The sequence below is a fragment of the Arachis stenosperma genome, chromosome 5 (assembly GCF_014773155.1).
Source record: "Arachis stenosperma cultivar V10309 chromosome 5, arast.V10309.gnm1.PFL2, whole genome shotgun sequence".
In the NCBI taxonomy this organism is placed as follows: Eukaryota; Viridiplantae; Streptophyta; class Magnoliopsida; order Fabales; family Fabaceae; genus Arachis; species Arachis stenosperma.
The window spans coordinates 55,383,039-55,394,078 of record NC_080381.1 but is presented as its reverse complement, the minus strand read 5'-3'; the positions used below and the strand labels follow the sequence as shown (position 1 = coordinate 55,394,078).

At 37.6% G+C, this 11,040-nt stretch overlaps 1 non-coding gene across 1 annotated transcript; it reads right to left on the bottom strand.

Annotated features, from left to right (window-relative positions):
* Window positions 1-6,781: 6,781 nt before the first annotated feature.
* On the bottom strand, window positions 6,782-6,889 carry LOC130984161 (small nucleolar RNA R71). The gene has a single exon (XR_009088112.1). It is a non-coding gene; the product is annotated as a small nucleolar RNA R71 (small nucleolar RNA).
* Between the last annotated feature and the right edge of the window lie 4,151 nt (window positions 6,890-11,040).

Below are 11,040 nucleotides of genomic sequence, written 5' to 3'. Positions count from 1 at the left end.
CAGCTTCCTGCCCCCTTCCAGGTGTCCAGTGCCCAAAAGCAAAAACCGGCATCCAAACGCCCATAAAATGTGAAATGAGAGATTTTTTGGAGTTTGGTAAATTTTAATAAAATTAAGATATATAGTATTTAATTTAAAATCTAATTTATCCCCTTAAAATATTTTAAAATATTATCTAATTATCAAATTTACTAATTAACTTTCAATCCAATACTCTTAATTTAAAATATAAAGTAATATAATTAATTTTCTTTATTTATAAAAATTAAAGTATTAAATTTTAAAATCTTAATTATTTAAATCAATTCATATAAAATTTTTATTCTTTTAAAGCTACTAAGATTTATAATTTAAATATAGAAAAATATTCAAAAATCATAAAATTAAATAAAATTTCTAGTTTAATTATCAAAACTTGGTTTAGTTACTTTTAATAAAATAATTTTTAAAATTAAAGTTTTTAATGAATAAATAAATTGAAATTAGCTCATAATAAGATTTTCCGAAAATTCTAGTTCTTATATCCTACCCACCTTATAAAAATTTGCGTCCTCGAAAATTAAAGTAATACACAAGATATTACATAATTTTGATACTTTACTTTTGATTACTTTAGAAAAGCTAGTCTTAGCATATATATAAATTTTCAAATACTGGATAAGCTATGAGACTTAGATATAAGGGAAGAGTGTAGTGTAAAACAAAAATTACAAGATAGGCTCAAAACAAAGAGGTTACATAGTGTTAATGGCTTTAACATAGGTCACTATCATAACTCCCAATTGTACTTTATCGAACGAATCATCTGAAAATTCTCAACCTCATCAATCATTTCGCAAACTTACTACCGGTCTCAAATCTAATATCAACAAAACTCTTTCGAATAAAACAAAACTCCATAACATTATGTGGCATCGCATATTTACAAGCTTTGCTTTTTGTGTTCACTAACCGTGTTCTATGAACTAATGTATTGCTTGCTATATCTAAAGGTTGAATGTGATACTAACACATCTCGAGTTAACTCAAAAGTTCACGAGATTTTAGAAAGGAAGGACAAGTGACAAAGACAGTACTCATAAAAATTTTGGAAGAATGAATGAAATTGCAAGTAAACAAGAATGCTCAAGCAATGAAGCTTGCTGAAAAGGAATCAGTTAACAACTTTGAGGATAACTCTTGAATCAAAGATATTCGATAGGATCAATAAGAAGAAAAATAATGTATTAGTTTAAAACAAATTCAAGTTGAAATCGAAGAGGTATGAGCTTTTATAGAGGAAAAATGGTTAAAGACAATAGCGACGCATCGCATCGGAACAACTTCAGATTAACACAAGGGTTTCTTAACTCATGGAGAAATATGTGGTCAACAACCGTATTGCAAAAGTCTTAACATAGTCAAAATGTAAGTAAATCAAGATATACATAAGATACAGATTGTGAAGCAAAGAAATCTAAATTACACCTCAAGAAATGAAAAAGGATAACCGGCACATTAAATTGCACGACACGATTAGAACGTATAAGCCAATACTGCCTAATTAAAAGAAGCACTTAACATTTTCAAAGATTCAAAGATTGGTGTCGCACCAAAACAATTTTAATGTCATGTCAAGAGTATATGATTCATGAAGAGAAGTATAATGACAATGATATACGTTCTCAAAGATTCAAATGGTAGTTTACGAATGAGAAATAGACATATTGAGAATTTAAAGAACTTCAATGGAGACAATGAGAAGAAAATTGTGCTTTCATTAGAATTGAATTCAAGCTGAATCAAAGTATAAGACTTATAAGAAGAGAGTGACCAAAGTCAAGGACATCATTTGCAAAGTTCAAGATGAATTGTTTAAGAATACAATCAAATAAAATGTCCATAAAGAATAGATAAATTTAAGTGAAGGATCATCTTATCTTATAAAAAGAGAAAACATGAAATAAACTTTTAAAGGAATTAACAAAAGTATGGATGTTTGCGTTATTTTGAAACATATTCAGGTTGAGATAAGTTACATGAGGTTTGTAAAGTGAGGGTTATTTAGAATATAAACAAAATTTTCCTTTAAGAATATTAGAGTATGCTTAGATATATAACCCAACAAAGGTATGCATAAAATTGTAATAGGATCGAAAGAAAATCAAGTTGTTTTTCGTCAAAACTATTTTTAAGATAAAGATAGAATATCCGAAGTTTGAAAGATGGAATTTAATTGGGCTAAGGACCAAAAGTACTTTCTCCAAAATTTCAAAAGGCACTCAAGTAATTAGTTAATTAGAGATATGTAATGAAATTGCGGTAAAGTTGGAAAGAATTCAAACCCTGTCCAAAAAAGAGGATTTCAAGGTAAGGTCTTAATACTTAAGTTTTCAAAAATTCATGTAAATAAGGACATGCCAAACTCAAAACATTTTTATCAAATTTGAAAAATGGCTATAGATACAATCAACCAAGAGAAGATTTACTTGAAATTTCTTCAGAGAGAATCCAAAATTTCTTTAAAAATGTTTAAAACCAAAATTCTGAGTGTATTCTTGAAATTGAAACCTCATAAGGATATTCAAGCAGATTGAAAGATGCAAGGAAGAAAATCCACTCACATTCGAGAAAGAAACTTAAATCAAAGAGTTCAAACAGGAATCACAATGCATAACAAATCGAACAAGTTCGAAATTTCATCAAGAGTACTTGAACCAAAAAGAAGAGTTTAAACAGATAAAAGCAAGTACCTCAAGGAAATTAAGCAGACATGTGTAGTTAAGTTGAAACGAGAATACATATGAACAAAGGGATAGGGTTGGAAGATAATCTCAAAACAAAGACTTCAAGGCATATGATGAAAGAACAAGTTACAAATTATCAACAGAATTCCAAGACACATAACATAGTAACCTCGAGAAATAGCTCCTAACGTCCCCAAACCGCATGATATGCGTTACTTATTACTTCTATTTTACCTATGATAACCTATTAACTTTTCCGTCTACATAAACCATCAACATTAAGTTGGCCAGAATTAACATCAGCAGTTATGCAATGGTAAATTAACATCATTAATCAAAAGACAGTCATGTGCATAAAGCTCTAATTCTTGTTATCTGGACAAGTTATACAACATGACAGACACCCAGAGTATGCAATAAAGCATAGTCAGTCCATTCCCAAGGCTTTAATTAGGATTAACTGCTCTAATACCATAATGTAACACCCTAACCATCAAAGTGTCACGCTTACAGCTGCGTGATGAGTGGATAATTTGTACGCTTTTTGGCATTGTTTTTAGTATGTTTTTAGTATATTTAGTTGAGTTTTTTGTATATTTTTATTATTTTTTAGTTAAAATACACTTTTCTGGACTTTACTATGAGTTTGTGTGTTTTTCTGTGATTTCAGGTATTTTCTGGCTGAAATTGAGGGACTTGAGCAAAAATCTGATTCAGAGACTGAAAAGGACTGCAGATGCTGTTGGATTCTGACCTCCCTGCACTCGAAGTGGATTTTCTGGAGCTACAGAAGCCCAATTGGCGCGATCTCAACGGCGTTGGAAAGTAGACATCCTGGGCTTTCCAGCAATATATGATAGTCCATACTTTTCCCAAGATTTGATGGCCCAAACCGGCGTTCAAAGTCACCCTCAGAATTCCCAACGTTAAACGCCGGAACTGGCACCAAAGTGGGAGTTAAACGCCCAAACCGGCATAAAAGCTGGCGTTTAACTCCAAGAAGAGTCTCTACACGAAAATGCTTCAATGCTCAGCCCAAGCACACACCAAGTGGGCCCGGAAGTGGATTTTTATGTCATTTACTCATCTTTGTAATTCTTAAGCTACTAGTTCCCTATAAATAGGACCTTTTGCTATTGTATTTGATGTCTTGGAATCTTGGTAGCTATCTTTAGTCTTATGCTATCTTAGATCATGGGGCTGGCCTCACAGCCATGCCTAGACCTTGTTCTTATGTATTTTCAACGGTGGAGTTTCTACACACCATAGATTAAGGTGTGGAGCTCTGCTGTACCTCGAGTATTAATGCAATTACTATTGTTCTTCTATTCAATTCAGCTTGTTCTTATTCCAAGATATTCATTCGCACTCAAGAACTTGATGAATGTGATGATTATGTGACGCTCATCATCATTCTCACTTATGAACGCGTGATTGACAACCACTGTCGTTCTACAAGCAACAAGGCTCTAATGTTTATCTCTTGGATTCCTGATACACGATGCATGGTTGATCGCCTGACAACCGAGCGCTCGCCTGAAAACCGAGCCAGCCATTCCGTGAGATCAGAGTCTTCGTGGTATAGGCTAGAACTGATGGCGGCATTCAAGAGAATCCGGAAGGTCTAACCTTGTCTGTTGTATTCTGAGTATGATTCAATGATTGAATGACTGTGACGTGCTTCAAACTCGCGATTGTGGGGCGTTAGTGACAGACGCAAAAGAATCACTGGATTCTATTCCGACATGATCGAGAACCGACAGCTGGATAGCCGTGCCGTGACAGGGTGCGTTGAACATTTCCACTGAGAGGATGAGAGGTAGCCACTGACAACGGTGAAACCCTTGCATAATGCTTGCCATGGAAAGGAGTAAGAAGGATTGGATGAAGACAGTAGGAAAGCAGAGAGACGGAAGGGACAAAGCATCTCCATTCGCTTATCTGAAATTCTCACCAATGGAATACATAAGTATCTCTATCTTTATCTTTATGTTTTATTCATATATCATCCATAACCATTTGAGTCTGCCTGACTAAGATTTACAAGGTGACCATAGCTTGCTTCATACCAACAATCTCCGTGGGATCGACCCTTACTCGCGTAAGGTTTATTACTTGGACGACCCAGTGCACTTGCTGGTTAGTTGTGCGAAGTTGTGTTTATGCCATGGTATTGAGCACCAAGTTTTTGGGGCCATTATTAGGGATTATTTGAGTTGTGAAAAGTAGTGATCACAATTTCGTGCACCAAGTTTTTGGCGCCGTTGCCGGGAATTGTTTCGAGTATGGACAACTGACGGTTCATCTTGTTGCTTAGATTTGGTATTTTTCAGAGTTCTTAAGAATGAATTCTAGTGTTTCAAGGTGATATTCTTATCATCACCAAAGCTGATTGATTCTCATCAATTTAGCTCTTGAATGCAGTGTCCTACTGAAGCTTGGCTATTCATGTCTAATTCCTTTAGACTGAAGCTTTAGACTAACATTGCATGATTCCTGGAATTCTCATTAAGAATTTTGATACCTTTATTTTCTTTTTCTACTTAATTTTCGAAAAATCCAAAAAAAATTACAAAATCATAAAAAAAACCAAAAATATTTTATGTTTCTTGTTTGAGTCTAGTGTCTTATTTTAAGTTTGGTATCTTGCATGCATTGTTTATTTGATCTTGGTTCTATTTTCAAGTCAATAATACAGGGAACTGAAGATTCAGTACATGCAGCAGAGGAATTATACAGAAAAAGTTGGGCGTTCAAAACGCCCAGTAAAGAAGGACAGACTGGCATTTAAACGCCAGCCAGGGTGCCTGGTTGGGCGTTTAACGCCCAAAAAGGTAGAGCATTGGGCGTTAAACGCCAGAATGTGCACCATTCTGGGCGTTTAACGCCAGATGGCACAAGAGGGAAGATTCTGTTTTTAATTCAGATTTTTTTTCAAGTTTTCAAAGTTTTTCAAAATCAAATCTTTTTCAAATCAAATCTTTTCAATCAAATGTTTTCAAAATCAATTTCTCTCCTTTTTCAAAGATACTTGCTAACAATTAATGATTTGATTGAACATTTTAAGTATGTTGCCTTTTCTGCTGAGAGAGGTTTAATGTTTGAATCATATCTTTTCTTGTTAAGCAAGTCATTAATTTTTTTTAAATCAAATCTTTTTAAATTGTTTTTCAAATCATATCTTCTCAATCATATCTTTTTAAAACCATCACTTTTCAATCATATCTTTTTAATCACATCTTTTTCAAAAAAGTTTTCAATCATATCTTCTTCAAAATCTTTTTCAAAATGTTTTTAAAATCTTTTTAATTAATTTTCGAAAAATCTCTCCCCCTCTTCTCACATCCTTCTATTTATGGAGTATCACTCCTCCTCAATGCACAATTCGAACTCTATCTCACTAAGTTCGAATTCTTCTACCTCTTTCTTCTATTTTTCTGTTCCTCTAACACCTCAAGGAATCTCTATACTGTGACATAGAGAATTCCACATTTTCTTGTTCTCTTCTCTTTCATATGAGCAGGAACAAAGACAAAGGCATTCTTGTTGGGGCTAACCCTGAACCTGAAAGGACCTTGAAGCGAAAGCTAAGAGAAGCTAAGGCACAACTCTCCGAGGACCTAACAGAAATCTTCAGAGAAGAAGAAGACATGGCAGCCGAAAACAACAACAATGCCAACAATGCAAGGAAGGTGCTGGGTGACTTTACTGCACCTACTCCCGACTTCTATGGGAGAAGCATCTCTATCCCTGCCATTAGAGCAAACAACTTTGAGCTTAAGCCTCAATTAGTTTCTCTAATGCAACAGAATTGCAAGTTCCATGGACTTCCATTGGAAGATCCTCATCAATTTTTAGCTGAATTCTTGCAAATCTGTGACACTGTCAAGACTAATGGGGTTGACCCTGAGGTCTACAGACTTATGCTATTCCCTTTTGCTGTAAGAGACAGAGCTAGGACATGGTTGGATTCACAACCTAAAGAAAGCCTGAACTCTTGGGAAAAGCTAGTCAATGCCTTCTTGGCAAAGTTCTTTCCACCTCAAAAATTGAGTAAGCTTAGAGTGAAAGTCCAAACCTTCAGACAGAAGGAAGGAGAATCCCTCTATGAAGCTTGGGAAAGATACAAACAATTGATCAGAAAATGTCCTTCTGACATGCTTTCTGAATGGAGCATCATAGGTATTTTCTATGATGGTCTGTCTGAACTGTCCAAGATGTCTTTGGATAGCTCTGCTGGAGGATCTCTTCATCTGAAGAAGACGTCTACAGAAGCTCAAGAACTAATTGAAATGGTTGCAAATAACTAATTCATGTACACTTCTGAAAGGAATCCTGTGAACAATGGGACAAATCAGAAGAAAGGAGTTCTTGAGATTGATACTCTGAATGCCATATTGGCTCAGAACAAAATATTGACTCAACAAGTCAATTTGATTTCTCAAAGTCTGTCTGGAATGCAAGCTGCACCAAGCAGTACTAAGGATGCTTCATCTGAAGAAGAAGCTTATGATCCTGAGAACCCTTCAATGGAAGAGGTGAATTACATGGGAGAACCCTATGGAAACACCTATAATTCTTCATGGAGAAATCATCCAAATCTTTCATGGAAGGATCAACAGAGACCTCAACAAGGTCTCAACAACAATAATGGTGGAAGAAACAGGTTTAGCAATAGCAAGCCCTTTCCATGATCTTCTCAGCAACAGACAGAGAATTCTAAGCAAAGCCACTCTGACTTAGCAACCATGGTCTCTGATCTAATCAAAACCACTCAAAGTTTCATGACTGAAACAAGGTCCTCTATTAGGAATTTGGAGGCACAAGTGGGACAGCTGAGCAAGAAAGTTATTGAACTCCCTCCTAGTACTCTTCCAAGCAATACAGAAGAAAATCCAAAAGGAGAGTGCAAGGCCATCAACATGGCCGAATTTGGAGAGGAAGGAGAGGCAGTGAACGCCACTGAGGAAGACCTCAATGGACGTCCACTGGCCTCCAATGAGTTCCCTAATGAGGAACCATGGGAATCTGAGGCTCAAATTGAGACCATAGAGATTCCACTGGACTTACTTCTGCCATTCATGAGCTCTGATGAGTATTCTTCCTCTGAAGAGGATGAGTATGTCAGTGAAGAGCAAGTTGCTAAATACCTTGGAGCAATCATGAAGCTAAATGACAAGTTATTTGGTAATGAGACTTGGGAGGATGAACCTCCTTTGCTCACCAAAGAACTGGATGACTTGTCTAGGCAGAAATTACCTCAAAAGAGACAAGATCCTGGGAAGTTTTCAATACCTTGCACCATAGGCACCATGACCTTCAAGAAGGCTCTGTGTGACCTAGGGTCAAGTGTAAACCTCATGCCTCTCTCTGTAATGGAGAAGCTAGGGATCTTTGAGGTACAAGCTGCAAGAATCTCACTAGAGATGGCAGACAACTCAAGAAAACAAGCTTATGGACTTGTAAAGGATGTTTTGGTGAAGATTGAAGACCATTACATCCCTGCTGATTTCATAGTCCGAGAGACTGGGAAGTGCATGGATGAATCCATCATCCTTGGCAGACCCTTCCTTGCCACAGCAAAGGCTATGATTGATGTTGATAGAGGTGAACTGATCATTCAAGTGAATGAAGAATCCTTTGTGTTTAAGGCTCAAGGATATCCCTCTGTCACCATGAAGAGGAAGCATGAAGAGCTTCTCTCAAATCAGAGCCAAACAGAGCCCCCACAGTCAAACTCTAAGTTTGGTGTTAGGAGGCCACAACCAAACTCTAAGTTTGGTGTTGAACCCCCGCATTCAAACTCTAAATTTGGTGTTGGGAGGTTCCAACATTGCTCTGAGTATCTGTGAGGCTCCATGAGAGCCCTCTGTCAAGCTACTGACATTAAAGAAGCGCTTGTTGGGAGGCAACCCAATGTTATATTTTATCTATTTTCCTTTGTTATTTTATGTTTTCTGTAGGTTGATGATCATGAGAAGTCACAAAATCAATTGAAAAAGCAAAAACAGAAAGAAAAACAGCACACCCTAGAGGAGAACTTACTGGCGTTTAAACGCCAGTGAGGCTAGCAGATGGGCGTTTAACGCCCAGTCTGGCACCATTCTGGGCGTTTAACGCCAGAAAGGGGCACCAGACTGGCGTTAAACGCCAGAAAAGGGCAAGAACTTGGCGTTAAATGCCAGAAATAGGCACCAGCCCGGCGTTTAATGCCAGAATTGGCACAGAATGCATTTTTGCACGCCACTTGGTGCAGGGATGCCTTTTCCTTGACACCTCAGGATCTGTGGACCCCACAGGATCCCCACCTACCCCACCACCCTCTCTCTTCTTCACCCATTCACCAATCACCTCTACCACTCTTCCCCAAAAACCCCTCACCTATCAAATCCCACTATTCTCTTCACCACTCACATCCATCCTTCATAAAACCCCACCTACCTCACCATTCAAAATTCAAACCACTTCCCCACCCAAACCCACCCATAATGGCCGCACCCTACCCCTCTCTTCACCCTTATATAAACCCATCTTCACTCCCTCATTTTTACACACCCTAAACACTACTTCTCCCCCCTTTTGGCCGAACCACAAAGCCATCTCCCTCTCCTCCATTTCTTCTTCTTCTACTCTCTTCTTTCTTCTTTTGCTCGAGGACGAGCAAACCTTTTAAGTTTGGTGTGGTAAAAGCATTGCTTTTTGTTTTTCCATAACCATTTATGGCATCTAAGGCCGGAGAAACCTCAAGAAAGAGGAAAGGGAAGGCAAAAGCTTTCACCTCCGAGTCATGGGAGATGGAGAGATTCATCTCAAGGGTGCATCAAGACCACTTCTATGAAGTTGTGGCCTTGAAGAAGGTGATCCCCGAGGTCCCTGTAAAACTCAAAAAGAGTGAATATCTGGAGATCCGACATGAGATTCGAAGAAGAGGTTGGGAAGTTCTTACCAACCCCATTCAACAAGTCAGAATCTTGATGGTTCAAGAGTTCTATGCCAATACATGGATCACCAAGAACCATGATCAAAGTGTGAACCCGGACCCAAAGAATTGGCTTACTATGGTTCGGGGGAAATACTTAGATTTTAGTCCGGAAAATGTAAGGTTGGCATTCAACTTGCCCATGATGCAAGGAGATGAACATCCTTACACTAGAAGGGTCAACTTTGATCAAAGGTTGGACCAAGTCCTCACTGACATTTGTGAAGAGGGCGCCCAATGGAAGAGAGATTCAAGAGGTAAGCCGGTTCAATTGAGAAGGCACGACCTCAAGCCCATGGCTAGGGGATGGTTGGAGTTTATCCAACGCTCAATCATTCCCACTAGCAACCGGTCCGAAGTTACTATAGACCGGGCCATCATGATTCATAGTATCATGATTGGAGAGGAAGTGGAAGTTCATGAGGTTATAGCCCAAGAACTCTATAAGGTGGCGGACAAGTCCTCTACCTTGGCAAGGTTAGCCTTTCCTCATCTCATTTGTTACCTCTGTTATTCAGTTGGAGTTGACATAAGAGGAGACATCCTCATTGATGAGGACAAGCCCATCACTAAGAAAAGGATGGAGCAAACAAGAGATCCTACTCATCATGAAATCCCTGAGATGCCTCAAGGGATGCACTTCCCTCCACAAAACTACTGGGAGCAAATCAACATCTCCCTAGGAGAATTGAGTTCCAACATGGGACAACTAAGGGTGGAGCACCAAGAACATTCCATCCTCCTCCATGAAATTAGAGAAGATCAAAGAATCATGAGAGAGGAGCAACAAAGACAAGGAAGAGACATTGAGGAGCTCAAGCACTCCATAAGACCTTCAAGAGGAAGAACAAGCCGCCATCACTAAGGTGGACCCGTTCTTTAATCTCCTTGTTCTTTATTTTTCTGTTTTTCGAAAATTATGCTTTATGTTATCCATGTTTGTGTCTTATGATCATTAGTGTCTATGCCTTAAAGTTATGAATGTCCTATGAATCCATCACCTTTCTTAAATGAAAGATGTTCTTAATTGAAAAAAGAAAAGAATTGCATGAAATTCAGATTTTATAACAGATTAATTATTTTGATGTGGTGGCAATGCTTTTGTTTCTGAATGTATGCTTAAACAGTGCATATGTCTTTTGAATTTGTGGTTCATGAATGTTAAAATTGTTGGCTCTTGAAAGAATGATGAAAAAGGAGACATGTTACTGAGGATCTGAAAAATCATAAAAATGATTCTTGAAGCAAGAAAAAGCAGTGAATACAAAAAAAAACGAAAAAAAAATAGAAGAGAAAAAGAAAGAGCAAGCAGAAGAAGCCAATAGCCCTTTAAAC